This window comes from Lepisma saccharinum, chromosome 19 (assembly GCF_977018435.1).
Source record: "Lepisma saccharinum chromosome 19, izLepSacc3.1, whole genome shotgun sequence".
NCBI classification, from domain to species: Eukaryota; Metazoa; Arthropoda; class Insecta; order Zygentoma; family Lepismatidae; genus Lepisma; species Lepisma saccharinum.
The window spans coordinates 6,591,525-6,598,604 of record NC_139247.1 but is presented as its reverse complement, the minus strand read 5'-3'; positions in this window follow the sequence as shown (position 1 = coordinate 6,598,604).

Sequence of the window (7,080 nt, the reverse complement as noted above, 5' to 3'; positions counted from 1 at the left end):
AATTTTTATTCTCTAATTTTCGGGAAAAGCTGTAGCCCCATCAGCTCTCCCTTGCGTACGTCAGTGTTCGGTAGTGATTAAAATTTATATCAAATAACATTATTATGATTTGCACTTTACTAACTATACAATACCCTAGTATGTAGTTAGTAAATCCTTGTCTGAAATTCTCCTCTTGTGATGTTTATAAAAACGAACCCTACACGTTCAGTTCGTTGTAAAAAACAATTTTGTGTATGTTTATTAATTTTTGTTATTTATTGAAGCTTTTCTTCCATTTTTGGCAAAGGCGACGATAAGAAGGAACTATAATTAGATGAATAACCATGCCCAGACCGTAATTCGAACCCGGGAATTCCAGTGGTGGGGTAGAAAGTAGACGGTGCTCAGCTACTGAATAATTGTTAAATTTAAAATATTCAAATCACTACTGAATCGTATTCATTCAGTGTTTGGCAAGTGTAGATGTCTGTGTAAAAATAAACAAAACGCGCGCCTGGGTATTGGAAATACAGTAAAACTTCTTTAATAAGGACTAACTGGGGGGGATAAGTTGACCGGTTTAACGAAAGTCCGGATTAACTTAAATAACCTAAAAGAACAGTAGAAAGTGCATTAAAACTCCGTTTATAGCAACAAAACACGTTTATTATGGTGTTTTTAAAGGGCACAGGCCTAAATACACTATACAGTACAGTAAAATGTAAAGCAATACTGTAGATACGAGGCGCATCCAGAAAGTAAGTTTCCCTATTTTTTTAAAAAAAACCAACACAGTTTCAGGAAACCATTTATTGGCAACAGGTACAGCAAAGGTTCAGCTATTTTTCAACATAGCAACCACCAGAATTGAGACACTTGTCGTATCGTGATATCAACTTTTGGATCCCACTGTCGTAGAACTCTGCCGCCTGTGAATGGAACCAGCGTGTGACAGATGTCTTCAGCTCTTCGTCGTTGCCAAAACGCTCACCGGAGGACAGGAATTTCTTGAGGTGCAAGAAAACATGAAAATCGCTGGGAGACAGATCAGGACTGTAAATGGATGATCAAACAACTCCCAGCCAAATTCCATCAAAACAGCTGCTGTGCGCCAAGCCGTATGTGGACGAGCATTGTCATGGAGGAGCACAACACCTGCAGTAAGCATGCCACGCCTCTTGTTTTGAATGGCACGTCGCAATTTCCTTAGTGTTTCACAGTAATGTTCAGCGTTCACCTCTGGGGAGGAAGTCAATGAGCAAAATGCCCTTCCTGTCCCAAAACACGGTGCACATCACTTTCTGTACCGACAGCGTCTGTTTGAATTTCTTCTTGACCGGAGATTAACTATGCTGCCAATGCATTGACTGCTGCTTGGTTTCCGGGGTGAAGTGCGAAATCCACGTCTCATCGCCCGTGACGATCCTGTCGAGGAAATCATCGCCGTCATCATGGTACCGTTGCAGGAATGTCAGTGCTGCTCCTGAACGTTTCATTTTGTGTTCGGGTGTCAGGTTTAACGGCACCCACCTGGCACACAATTTTTTGAACAATCTCATGCAACACGGATCGCGATATCTGCGGAAAAAGGCTACTCAACTCCGTAATCGTGAAGCGACGGTTCTCTACGATGCGCTGCCGCACCAGCTCAACCAGATCATCAGTGATGAGGGACGGACGCCCACTGCGCTCTTCATCATGGACACTTTGACGACCTTCCGAAAACTGCCGACACCAGCGACGCACCATCTGCTTACTCATAATGTTCGGCCCATAGACCTCACAGAGCTGACGATGAATGTCAATTGGCGCAATGCTTTGTGCATTCAGGAACTTTATCACCGACTGAACCTCGCATGCGGCGGGAGAAGGAATACGAGCTTCCACTTCGGATCACTGCTGCTTCGCTACTGGCGCCGGGCGGGATCTGTCCGCCTGGCATATGATTGAAATGTCTTAGCTCTGCTGCGCATGCGCAATTTACACGGCTCATTATGTTTACTTTCACGGGAAAAAAAATAGGGAAACTTACTTTCTGGATGCGCCTCGTACAATGCAGTACGCGATACCCATATTATGATGATCTGCCCGACGGACCTGCCTCTGCATCACTCGAAACTCTTGCTGTGGAAGTTGACCTAGCTAGATTTAAAACCTTGCATTCTGTTTTTTTTTCTTTTTGCCTGTCCGGATTAACGAGGTTTTACTGTATATAAAACGTCTTCAGCTGTGACGTATCTCAACTATTTTGTATCCACCTATTTACGTAGGTTACACATTTCTAAAGTTAAGTTACGAAGAAGTCTATGCCATAGTTATGATTGCGAGCAAAAAGCAAACGCTTTGAATAAGAAACTAAGATTGATTGACTGATTTAGTTTATTTTACCTCGTTTCTCTGCCACTTTTGGCTAATCGCTACAACGAGTGTTGATATGATGATATTGATGAAAGGGCACGAAGAACACCCATACCAGGCTGGGATCGAACCCGGGACCCCTGGCGTCGTAGCGCGCTGTGCTAACCACTCGCCACGGAAGTCGGCCATGTTAGAGTGAATCGTTTGGAAACCACGGTGTGTGTGAGAGCGGGGCATGTACTTTGTAGCACACTGCCAATTCTCAATTGACGATAGGAAGCAAGCAGGGCAGACCTTAGGTTGGTGCGGGGACTGGGGCATACAATATTCATTCATGGGGCCTATAATAAAAAAAAATATCACATTTTTGTTCCTTAGCCTGAAGTACAGGTGTCCTATGTAATCATAATATTAACATTAATATATTTAATTTGTGTATACAGTATAACCTCGTTAATCCGGACCCCGATAAGCCGGACAGGCAAAAGGCAAATAATTAAAAGAAGAATGAAAGGTTTTAAATGTGGCTAGAAGTCAACAATTGTATTCGTTATATTGCTCCGAACGGATAAGAATACGTAAATCCAAATGCACCATAATAAACATGTTTTGTTGCTATAAACGGTGTTTTAATGTACTTTCTACTGTTCTTTTAGGTCATTTCAGTTAATCCTGACTTTCGTTAAACCGGTCAACTTATCCCCCACATTAGTCCGAATTAACGAGGTTTTACTGTATATAGTGTTATTATGTAAAGGCAATAAGTAAGCAGAACATGTTTAAGGTTAAATCTGAGAATTATGTTAGGGTAATAACAGTTTCAAAATTATCGTTTCATTGCAACTCTTCTGTACTCCTGGTGCGTCGTTCATTATATTTAATTACAAAACTGGGTGTGTTCAAGATCAAATTGTTACTTTAACTACAGAAATTACAATATTCAATCATATCTAATAACTTTCTTAAATTTTTAATTGGATTTTGATGCCGTAGTAAATTTGCATTGTTTATATGAAATAATATTTTCACTTCATGGTTTCATTCCAGAAGTAAACGAACAAACATGTTAACTATTTTTGATACAAATTTTTTAACACGATTTCCATGTATTTTGTTTGAAATAGGATTTCCGTAAAATTCGATATGTTAGGTATGTCAAAACAATCCATGAAGTTAGGAAAAATTGATTATTTAGTTAATTCTAAGCACCAGCGTCCTATATAGTCTTAAAAAAAAACATACACAAACAATTATTTTTATCTCGCGCGGGGCCCCCTGAAGCGCGGGGCCTAGGGCGAGCGCCCGAGTTGCTTCTTCCTAGGGCCGGCTTTGAAAACAAGAAGAAAACAGAATGCAATGCAATAATGAGACAGCTGTTTTGAGATTATTTTCAGTTATATTTGAGCTCTGTTTACATAATGCAAAATGAATGCTTTTGATAGGACTTTTGATCCGTTACCCCCACCCCCCACTAAATGCTATCATGCTTTGATTTTCGCAACTAATTCGTTATAAATATCAGAATTCAAGTAACGTGCAGACAACCGACGAACACGCTGCAAGTGCAACTTTCATTACTGTCCACGCAGCTAAGTGAATAATGAGGGATTATGAAGAAACTGCCCTAAAACACTTATTCGACTCTTTGCTCTCTTCCATCAATAGATGGCGCTAGTGTAGTATAACACACACCTTGACAGCTCGTACCATCAATACTCCACAAAAAGGCTCGCTGACTAGAAATTATCTCCATTAATAAAGTCGTTGGTAATCGAATCAGGCTAGAGGTTCGAAACGAGTTACTCGACGAAGTCAAGAGCAGATGGTTTATGCTCGCTACATAAACCATATCTAGAAGAGATCTTTTATTTTCTTTACAAAATAAATTACGTTCGTCTTTTCTGCGTGCTGCACGGTTCGTGATTGGTTTCTGCATCACGTGTGGAGGATGCAAGTTGTAGCCTGGCATTGCATTGACAATGTAGACGGAATTTATTCTCGCTCGTAGATATATTTTTTTACCAGAGTTGTTAAAGGTCCAGGAATTTTAAACAAATTTAATTCCGGTCCAGGAGAGAAGATCAGGAAGAGTAAATGGGTTCTGGACCGTAAAGAACCCTTTTTCAGGATGAATTTAAATACGGTCCAGGAACTTTTTTTCCAGGATGAATTTTAATTCGGTCCAGGAAACTTTATTCAAGAAGAATTTAAATTCGGTCCAGAAACATTTATTCCCTCATCAATCTAAATACGGTCCAGGAACCTTTTTTCAATGAAACAATACGCAACTTGGACCGAATTTGAATTGTGCGAGAGAAAAGGTTCCGGTCCTGCAGCGGAACGCAATAGAACGAACCCCTTAACCACCCTGTTTTTTTACTTCTTGGCATATATTCTGTCATTAGTAGCGTTGTGCCAAGAGATTTCGTCGGGGTAGAGGCAGGGGTTAGCCAGTAGTTGCCACTAGGCTATCCTAAGCTATAGCCTAAGGTCGCACAAAAATGAATCCCTACAGGGTCAGAACTGACAAGGACCGTCGACTATTAAAATTCCTTAATATTGTGACAATAGCATAATAAAACAAAATGTCAAGTCCTTTTACTCGCTTATTTCGTAAAAAATTATTGAATAATTTTTAATCGTATGTGTTAAAGTGCAATACCATGATAACAAAAATGTTAATATTATTAATGGTAACAGTTAGATATAGTGGAAACACATTTCTTCAAATTTACAGGAGAAATGACGGGAAAGTACTTACGGAATTGAGTTCCTGTGGACTTCTGGAAGCTGGGAATAGTGTTTTTTCCATTCGTGCAACTTATTCGGCCGGTAAATAATGTCCGATGCACTGTAGCTCTTGCCACCATTACCGTCGACTACGTGAATCAAATGTTCCGTGCGTTCGAATGTGTAACCCCCTGTCAGTGTAGCAACCACGCAGTAGTTTTACAAGATGACTTGTGAGCGTTTTTTTTCTCACCAATTTATTTTTCTGTTTGCCTAACCTAACTGAACCTAACCTAACCTTCCGTGAATGATTTGTGGATCAATTTTCGCTTAAAAACCTTTTGTGAATAGTTTGTGCGGCATTTTTCGGTTCATAAGTTTGGAAACACTGCATATCAGTTGACGATAGACAACATGAGTCAAGATTTGCCCGCCATATTGTGTGTAACGAACGCGAATTAGCAACGACCAATAAATAATTGTAATGTGAAAAATTACGCTTTTTTGAGTGAAAAAAAAACATAATCCCAAGTTGAAAAACGTTCCGCTATGCATGAATATAAGGTAAGTACAAATATAAATAATTCGGAAATAAGCAAGTTAAGTGTGTTTTCACTATATCTAACTTGTATCTTATTAATAATAATAATGTGGTCTTTCTGTCTTTCAAAACATTAATTAAAAGAAAAATGTTCTCAAATATCAACCTGCGTTTAAAGGGGTTTCTTATCTTGTTGGGATGGATTACTGAAATCTATTCTGTTAATCTGAACCCTGCCATCTAGTGTCAAATAAATTAACTTACGGAACGACAGCCAATGAAAAGCCAGATATCGATGGAGGTTCTGTAGCACTACAGGGTTTGTAAATACGCATCCCGGTGTCAGGTTGGTCCAAGGAAATGACGTTCAACCAAGTAGACCAATAGCGGTGTTCAAGCTCAAAAGATTCAACAAATGCCTGCCTGGTGCTTTAAACGGTTCATTTGATTAGTTAGCACCAGTGATGTGCGTCTACGCGTAAACAACGATAGTCTACATTCTACACGTAGACTATTTTATACAAGTAGATTACGTAATCTATGTAAACAACATGGCGAAAGGTGATAACTTAGCAAAGGGCGCCGTGGAATTAAAAGAAAATTATTCTGCGTATCAGTTGCTGATGTGTAAGAATAACTTTTCATACTCTTTCTTCCAAATTCGAACAATTTCTCACCTAGGAAGAAACCTAATATAGGAAATATTCTAGTGTGTTATGGGAAAAAGACCACTCTTGGCTCACGACTGCCATCTGTTGTCTTTTTTGCATACTATTTACCTTCTTCCATAGTTGATGATGGAAGAGAAGAGAAATTTTGTTGTAAATAGGATTCTTTTTAGTTCGTTAGGAACCAATATAGTTGAATATGTCACTTTCCTTTCATGAAAGCCTTGAAATTAATTTTAATGCAATTTATATTGTCTACGTAGTCTATGTAAACTACAGCCCAATGTAATCTACGCGTAGATTACGTGTAGACAACGCATGTAGACGTAAACTTATAGTCTACGGCACATCACTGGTTAGCACGCACCACGTGATCATACACTATACCGCTCCAGAACGTACTACAAACGATGCAGACACCAAATACACTACTTGACACCAAATGAACGCAGTAGACGAGTTGGTGTTGCACCGTGTAACGAGTGCAGAGAGAGTTAAAAAGTGCAGCGAACTAGAGGGGCTAAACCAATGAACACGTGCGAGGTGAACGGGATTGCGTAGAGGGGGAAAAGCGACTCCCGTTACCAGCCTTTGCAGCAGCGTGTGCTGCTTCGTTCCGCCCATCCCTTTATGCACGCCCTTGCTCCGGAGGTTCTCGAGATAGAGTTGGAAATGCTTGTTGTTTCCTCGGATTCATGTGTTTTTCCTGAATTGAAGTGAACGATAGGAATTATCATTAGGAAGGATCAACTGATCGAGTACACCTCTCCGTATAATGCTCATGCTCAATTTCCCCTAGGT